Here is a 9,091-nt window from a genome sequence, read left to right on the forward strand (position 1 = left end):
TTGGTCTGGTCTGAATTGGCTAGTTATGGTCCTCTATGTCCATTGAGGCAGACTAGTGAAAAACTGGCCAGGCACAAGTATCTGGAGCTCCAGCCCTAGGTACTATTCATTCATACATAAAAACAGGATCACAAACCAAACAAGGAGTCTTCCTAAACAGTTTGCAGGCTGCAGAGTCAATGGTGTGCTAATGGGAGGTGGAGGAAAGAGGGGTCCTGGAAGGGGACCCAGGATAGGGGGAACAGTGCTGGGGAGCAGCATGTGCAGTTTGTTGGCAATATTGTTTAACTTTGTTTCAGAATTCAAGTTTCAGAGAGGTAGCCATGTTAGTCTGTATCAGCAAGAAGAGAAACACTGATGTTTTTTCTCAGAGTTCACTATACCAGGGAGGCAAATTTTTAAACAGCTTAGATAAACAATTGGGTATGGCAAATGTAGGCCTAATTTCCATGCACAGTCACTGTAATTATTTATATCTGTAAATTAGGCAAGCAATTTCATCTCTCATGTGTTTAACAAACTGGTTCAGGATTTAGAAAGCAATGACTGGGTCCCAACTGTCCCTCCATCAACCCAGTGTGGTCACTTCCCCCATCCAATCCAATCCCCCCTACAGGGTGGGACACACGTATGCAAGGAAGGAGGAGCCCTGGTGGTTGGAAAGACCCTCAGCAGGCTCCAGAAATGATGGGTCAAACCCCAAGTGCTTTGGGAAAGGTTCTGTTGAATCCAGAGCCTCCTTCCTGGTGAATGTTATCTCCTGGGGCATTGGAGCAGCCTGGGTATACCCAGGCACCCTCCTTCTCTAACCACCTGCATGTGGCTGTAATGGGAGGGCATATAGAGTTCATGCTGTTGGCACTACCCAGTGCCCCACCCCAAACCCGCAGGTTAGCCTAGCCTGATCCCCTCCCTGTGTTGCTCAATGTGGTTATCTTGCCAGATGTGCAGGAGATCATGAAGCCATTCAGCAGTCACTTTTTTCAGCTGCTATTGCCCCAAAGTGACCCAGTGCAGAGGGAAAAGAACTAACTCTGCCCTAGGAATGCTGGATTTACCTCGTTGGCACCAAGTCTGCCCACATCTCAGATTCTTGGACAACTGAGATACCTCACTGCACCAGCAAGGCTGCTCTGGGGCCCCATGTTGCATAAGGCAGCCTCTGACCAGCCTCCAGGAGATGTCTGGGCATTTAAAGCATTTAAAGCCCTCCTGAGTTGTACGTCTCTTGCCCTGGACTCAGGGAGCCATAGCTGTCAGGACCATCAGTCTCTCTAGCTGCTCTTTGCTCAATAACCACACAGAGCAGCAGTGAGCAAACATTGGTGGTAGCAGGCCGGCTGGGGCTCTGTGCACAGAGGATCCCAGCCCAGCCAGCCTCAGCCTACTTGCTTTCATTCACACTGGTACTTTCCTAGGACCTGGGGGCGCCTCATTTCTGTCTGCCTGGCAGCAATGGGCTGCCTGGACTAGGAGCCCTCACTAACAGCCATGAGCATACTCCAACTATCCCATTAACCCCAAAGCAGGCCTGTGTTCCTGGACAGAGAAAATCACCTCTCACTTTGTATCCATCCCTACTGCCCTCTGATGGCTGCTGAGCTGAAGAAACCCCATGGGGCAGCCGGAACAGGCTAGTGAGTCCACTCGGTGTCAATTGGCTACTGTTTGCTGCCAAATTCCTCCGTTTACCGGACTGTTCAATGCCACTGAAATTGGCTGAAGTTCTCTCTCTGTCATGTCACATACCCTGCCTTAGCCACCTCAATTATACCCTCAGCTTAGGTCAAGTGAGATTGTAGGAGATTTCCTGCACAAGCAGACAGCATGTGGGATGAAACAACCACAGAGAAGTGACTCAGGACTTGCTTGTAATGGTAGGCCCTGCTCCTTTAAGGGCTGGAGGCCTGGAGCCAACCAACCCCATCCAATTAGCTCCCAGCCATACCATTAGTAGAACAAGCTGCCCATGGATGAGCTGGTTCCCCTATAAAGATCAGCAGGAAGCTACAGACCTGGTGATAGTTAGGGAGAGAGACAGTCAGAGTGAAGGGGGAAGACTATAGGGACTGCTGGGAGTGAGGCAGCTCCAGCAGGGACCCTGAGTCTTTGGGGAGAGGGCTTCAGGCAGACTCCTAGCAAGACAGACTGGGTGTATGGGGATTTTGAGAACTTTATTTTGTGATTGATTGTGTTATTTTAATAAATACAGCACCAAAGATGGGTGTGGCTGAGCCACAAAAGAGTTTGTTTGGGCAATTTGATTTTTGGGGCACTGAGCTAAAGAAGAGGGAAATTGAGGCAGGGAGCCTGCAGAGCCACCTCAAGCCATAAATAGGCACTCAGGAGGTGGCTGGTCCATTTACATTGCTACATAACTGTGCCCTAAAGGTATGATTAGCCAGTGAGAGTCTCCTGTGATGATGTAACGCTTCTGGCTTGCGTTTCATTGGTGGAGTGGGTTGTCACGCTAGCCCTTTGTTCTATTTGCAGCACTGAGGCAAGTAGGTCTAGGCCTCCCCAAAACTAAATTTAGGGGGAGGAACCACTAAGCCCAGGCTACAATTGATTAGTGGGACAACAAATGAAAAAACAGGAAAGAGAATGAGGTTAAGGGTTGAAAATGAGGGATCCAGAGGGGGGACAGTAATCAGAGAACCCCCGACAGTGCCCAATGCTCCTCAAAGGCATCTGGGGAGTCAATAGACACTGCCCAGAGGAACTCTGCCTGGAGACGTGAGGGGATAAGGGACCAGAAATAGGCTCCACGCTCACAGAACACCATCCTCACCACCACCCCAGCTTCCTCCTCCTTGACAAGGTGGTCTTGTGACTTTGTGGGGCCATGGATGGGGTGTGCATAAAGGAGGAGGTGAAGGAAGAAGTGGATCCAGAACCTCCATAGGAGGAGCTAGAAGAGGGGCTGCAGTCTGACACACTTACATAGAGGTGGGCCAGGGTCTCCCTCTCACCACAAAAGGAACCGCTGTCAGGGGAGTTTGTGAGCTGCTCCAGGTATGTGGCTATGCTCACGGCCCCATAGAAGAGCGGCCAACTAATTTTCCCCATGGGCCATAGAACCAAAGTGGAGTACAGGCTGGCCCCCCCCCCCAGGGTTCCTCACTCTGCTTAGGCGGCAACAGGTCTCACCACTTGGTGTTGGGGCAGATGTAAGAAAGTGTATGGCGTGAAGTGTGAGCCTGTACAGATGTTCTCTGTGTGCGGTTCAGAGGCAGACCAGCTGGGTATTGTAGCATGTTGGGGGCAGTTGGGGAGGCTCACAGGACAGGGGCCCAATAATAAGTTCCAGAGGGACAGCCGGGTGCATAGTGGGCAGGGAGTACCCTCCTGCAGGACCTGCTTGAGGCAATTAAGAGAAGCAGGAGGCAAGGCTGCCCTCATCTCCTGAAGCACCTGCCTGGGGATGTGCAGGGTGTGCAGCTCCATGCACTGGCTGGGCGCCATGGTGTCCACCCAGTCCTGATCATAATCTAGGAAGTCTCTGAGTCTGGTAATACCAGCCAGGCACTATCCTCCACGTGCTAAGGTGAGGATTGTGTAGCAGGGGTTCTGCTAGGAGGTGCTCTGCCTCACGGCCACTGCAGACCTGGTCGTTCATGCTAGTCTGTTGTGTGGTTGGAGTTCTGGACTAGAAGGAATGCTCCGTCTTCCCCACTTGTGGTGGAATGTGTCGCTCTCTCAATAAAAGTCTCCATTTTCCTAACTGGGCTTGGACTTAACACACTTGCTCCAAAAACAGTCAGCGATCATAGCCCTGATCCTGCACTATTAAAATCAACCGCAGCTTTCCCTGCATCAAGCTCCAAATGCACAACATCCAGAAAGGCAGTATGATTACTAACCCTGTTGGTGTCCAAGCTGACACCTAGCAAAGACTTTATGGTGGTTCCCTTTTGAGGGGACTGCCTTTCCAAATCTGCTCTTTTCCCACCTCCACCTCAACTTGCTGTGTGAGCTTGTGAGAGTCACTTCCGCTCTTCGTGCTTCCGTGTCCCCATCTGTAAAATGAGGATAATGACACTGACCCATCTTTGTTACGTGTTTTGGGATCTGTGGCTGATAAATGGGACTGAGTATTGATTGCGGCAAGTGCCCAGATACGAGGGTGATGACATTGTTACTAAACCCTTAGAGAGAAATGGAATCTAATTTGGTGCTATTAAAATACAGATGGCCATAAACATCCAGTACTTAGCCCATTTTCCCACTCTGGAGTCTGGATAAGGGGCAGACAGCCAGCCCTTCATTAGATTTCATGAAGCCAAGTGGTATTTGCAATTTTTAATAGTGAGAACAAAGACCAGGGTAAATTAAAACTATAAAAAAGCTCCAACACATTCCAGTGGCTTAAAATAAAATACTAGAACCCCTTCAATCCTCCGTCCCTGCTTCTCTGATTGCCTCTCTGGTAGTGCTGCTCACGCAAAGGTTTGAATGTTAGGGAAACTTCCCTAACTGTGGTGTCATATCCATGAGCTTGTGACCTCACCAGATGAATCAGCCAGGAGGAAGCATGGTGGAAGAAAGGGAAGTATCTGGGGGTTTTTACACACAAAACATCCTCATAGTCAACTGCAATAAGGAAGGAAACCCAGAGGGGCAGGGAAGCCGAGTGTTCTTAACACTGCACAGCCTGCAGGAAGCTGGGTTCAATTTCAAAAACACAGGGCTTGTCTACACTTATAGCTTCGTGAAGACACTACCTACAACATTGGGAGAGCTTCTCTCCTCAGCATAGGTAGTCCACCTCCCCGAGAGGTGGTAGCTATGTCGACCGGAGAAGCCCTCCCATCAACACAGCACTGTTTACACTCGGAATTTGGTCAGTATAACCACATTGCGCTGGGGTGTGGATTTTCCACACCCATGAGCGACATAATTATACCAACATAAGTTTTGTAATGTACACCAGGGCAAAGTCTGAACAAATAAAACTCTTCTCCTCTCCAGTAACACCACTTTAAAGCAAAAGCTGTACACTACACATATACACTGGCTCACGTGAACACACACACGGAGCCTTGTGTAAATTGTATCTGATCCAAACCACTTAAGAAGTTAAAATAAGCCACGTTAGAAAGTGCACAGTCCAGCTGGATGAACATGAAGTGGTGAGACCTATGAAACAACTGCCTCAGAATAGTGTTAGCCAAGGTAAACAAGACAGGGTTTGGGCTAACTGGTCCCCACCCCAAATCCTTGCTCCCACGGGAGGTGGGATTATAAACCCAACAGTTGAGGGAATAAATTAGCCTTAATTGCGTCTTGTTTAATTTGACCAATTAAACAGCGAACCCTTCTGTAATGTGGCTTCTTTGCCACATGACCTGGTTCGGACAGAGTTATTTATTCCGCTTCCAAGACAAATGCCTGAGTCCCATTTTGGGGTTTATTCCAGGTTTTGAGGAGGTGCTTTGAGATAGCAGCTTCCTGGTGAATTTGCCCTATTGTGTCATCATGGAGAACAGAAAAAGTCTTTGTAGCAGTTCAACAGGGTGGGGGAAGGAGGAGTTCTGATTCCAGCCATAGAAAAGGTGGTAGCAGCCTCTACTATTGTTAAAGAAATATTGAGAGATCTCAGGATTCAGAAAGGCTGAGTCTGTCCAACAGGAGGACACGCATATATTTGTCTGTTGTGCGAGTGTCCTGGGGCAGGAGAACACAGCTATGTTATATGTGTTGTTAAACAATCACAATTCATTCTCTAGCACCTGCCATCCAAGGATTTCAAAGCACTTTACAAGCATCTGTACATTAACCCTCACAAGAGCCCTGTGAGGCAGGCATTATTCCCATTTACCAGATTAGGAGACTGAGGCATAGAGCCCCAAAGAGACAGTAGATCATCACAGAACTGCCCCAGGAATAGAACCCAGGAATCCTGATTGCTAGCTGTCTTGTGCTAGCCCATACACTACACTCCTTCTCAATGATCAGAACAGAACCAAGGAGTCTTGACTCCTATCCCTGTCCCCCCTCCCATCCCTAATACACACACACACACACACCTCACAGAGCCAAGAAGAGAACCCAAGAGTCCTGACTCCCCGCCCTCCCTACTTTAACTAACTCCTTCCCCTCCCCCATCTGTGATTAGAGAAAAGAAAGGGAACATCTGAAATCACCAGGACGCACACAGACAAGTGCAGTATGGGCTTGATTTTCAGAGAAGCTGAATGTCGCCAATTCCCGTGGTGTTTTGGGTGCCTAGCTGGGGCCTTGTCACTCCGCGAATCAGCGTGAGTCTGTGGCATTTAGCAATTCTGGGCACTTCAGGGCATGGCTGACAGGGAAATTGATAAGAAACCCCCTAGACTCTGACATCTGGGCAGAGTTCAATCAAATGCAAATATGTGAGTTTGGCCCTGGGGGCATTAGGCCAGGAGCAGAGTACATGGCTGTAAGATCCTGGGGTACGCAGTCAGCAGAGCATACCGTAGGTCAGGCTCAGCACCAAGCTCCTGTCAGTTCCTTTTCAGAGCCCATGTCCTGTTTCCTGTTGTGCATGTTTTACACATTGGCTCTTGGGAGCCTGTTCTGGTCCAGCTCTAGTCTCTGAGCCCTTCAGAAATGGGTCCCTGAGGAGGAGGGCTCCCTCCTGGCCCTGGCTAACAAGAACCCGGTGTGGATGGGAAAGGAATCAGATGCTTGGCTTGCTCGGGGGAACCAGCTCCAGGAAGAGAGGTGCTAAAGGCAGCTCCTTTTCCCAGAAATTGCCCTTTCCGGTGCTTCACTCACTGGGGATTTCTTTGTGTTGAAGTCACTGCAGCAGCACAAGCCCCAGTGAGAGAAAAGGAGAAACGGTCAGGAAACAAATGATCTTTCGGGCAGAACCAGCCCAGAAAGGGACATAGGCCAGGTTTGGCCAGGGCCAGAGACACACCAAAGGGGTTAATGGAGTCACTGGGGAGCGAGGGCTTTGGTGACAATAATTGTGAGTCGGGGTCAGTTCTCCCTGCAGAGGGGCAGCGCCAAGCACCCCCATTCAGCAGCATGCAAACTAGAACCTGCCCTGCGAGAATCCAGGGCAAACCTGGCTTTGGAGCAGGGTTAGAGGAGAGCAGGACAAACAAACAGGGCTGCTGGCACTCCCTGGCCTGAGCAGTTGGCCTTCTCCTACCATGGCTGGAGTAAGGCGGCAGCATATCCCACTGCACGAGCCCCCACTGCCCAAGGGTCTCCATAGCTTTCAGTCTTGTGTTTCCTCCCAAACATAGACAGAGACTCCCCACCTAGCTCAGAATCTGTGCCATCATTTTTGAGCCGCTCCTGTCTGGTATGTCATGTGACTCCAGCTGATGCTGGGCCGGTTCCTATTAAACTAATTGGCAATTGTCTTCCATTTAATGCAGCTAAAACTCAAGTGTCCTGGCTCCCGCTTCTCTCACCCGCCTGGTGCCTTGTGCATGAGCAGCTCACACCTCAAGCCCTCAGAGTAGCACAAGAGTCTTCCTTCCTCTCATGCTGGATGCTAGCAGCATCTTTCAGGACAAATGACCATGCATCCGCCAGCAACACCCTAGGCCAGATGCTCCTATGAAACCATAGGGAGCAAACAAGCATTCTGAACAGACAGCATCGAGCATCCCACCTTCCTTCGGGGTGCCGGTACCCAGTGCTGGCACAACAGGGAGCAGTGACGTTCCCCAGCCCTGGGGCAGGATTATGCCCCAGCCTGGAGCTGTAGGTGTTACAGATACCACATGTGCCATTGTCCCCAGAGAGCTTTAAGGGCCTGCATATTCAGTGAGGGGTAAGTGGAGAGGTTGTGAATTCCAATCATGTCAACAGCCACCATGCAAAATGCTAATGACTTCATATGGATGTAAATCAGGAATGACACTGCAAAGTTGGTGGAGTTACACTGGGGTAAAACGGGTCTAAGTCAGAAACAAGATAAAAATCTTAAACTGAATGGGACCATCAGCTTTCTTGTTTAAAGGAGACCTGCTCTGTTGTCTGAGACGCCCGGATGGACAGACCAACTGGTGGGAAAACACGCCAAGGGGCCATTTTGCACTTCACCCAGTGCAGCAGTGAGTGCAGAATACAGAATGATGCTGGCAGCCAGAGAATGCTCCAGGGGAGAAACAAAGCGCTGCGGGATGGCAGAGGGTGATGCACTCATTTTTATAAATGCACCTTCAGTGTTAGGGCTAGGCCCTGGGGCCTGCAGAGCAGATCTGCAGAACAGGTCAGGTTTCCGAATGGCAGCTCCCACAGATGAACTTGAGGCCATTTTCAAAGGTGCATGAAATCAGGCACCGAACTCTTTTATATACATTTTCAACTCTTTTGAAAGCCTGGCCCAAAACACTACTCCTGGCACAGGCCTAAGGAGTGAGTCAGAACATTACATCATAGAGGCCCCCGCTGTCCTTGGCCAAACTTTCTCCTGCTGCTGCACGGGCTGCCGGTGGCTGCTCCCTCCCACCCAGGGGTGAGGCATGTCTCTAGTTAGGTCGGCTGGGAGGAAAGGAAAGCTCCTTGTGTCCTTCCTGCTTTCTGGAGCTAATGCTCCTGCACACAGAGGCAAGTGCCCTGCCCAGGACTGCAGCCCCTGGCTCCCAAAGGGAGATTAGCCTGGGTGGTATGTGGCAGGGAGAAGAGGTTAGATCTATTAGGTGTCAGGTTATTTTCCAAGGGTAGCATGTGGGAGCCAGTCGGGAGCAGAATCAGAAATGTAATCAGCTGACCTTGGAGAGAAAATCCTGATCTGGTTGCAGCTGGACCCCACAGCCTACACCTTCCTTGTCCCTCACAACCACAGCTCCTACAGTCATCATTCTCAATGGACAGTCCCTAGTGCTCTTTACTGCACCCCCTTGAGCTCACCTCTTCCCTTAGCTCCCTGGGAACTGACTAGCTAGTACATAGACCACCCTTTGCACAGGGGCTGCCAGGAGCTACCTGCCTGAATGGTAGTGAACAGAGTGGGTTCTGTAGATATACACTGAGCTCTGTGGAGGGGAGCTGAAAGCATTCAGCAGGGAGCGGCCAGAGGCTCCCATCCGTGATACGAGCCACCCCAGGGGCAGTAGAAAAGGTGCTTGATTAAACCAGCTCCAGT

This window comes from Lepidochelys kempii, chromosome 13, assembly GCF_965140285.1.
Source record: "Lepidochelys kempii isolate rLepKem1 chromosome 13, rLepKem1.hap1, whole genome shotgun sequence".
NCBI lineage: Eukaryota > Metazoa > Chordata > Testudines > Cheloniidae > Lepidochelys > Lepidochelys kempii.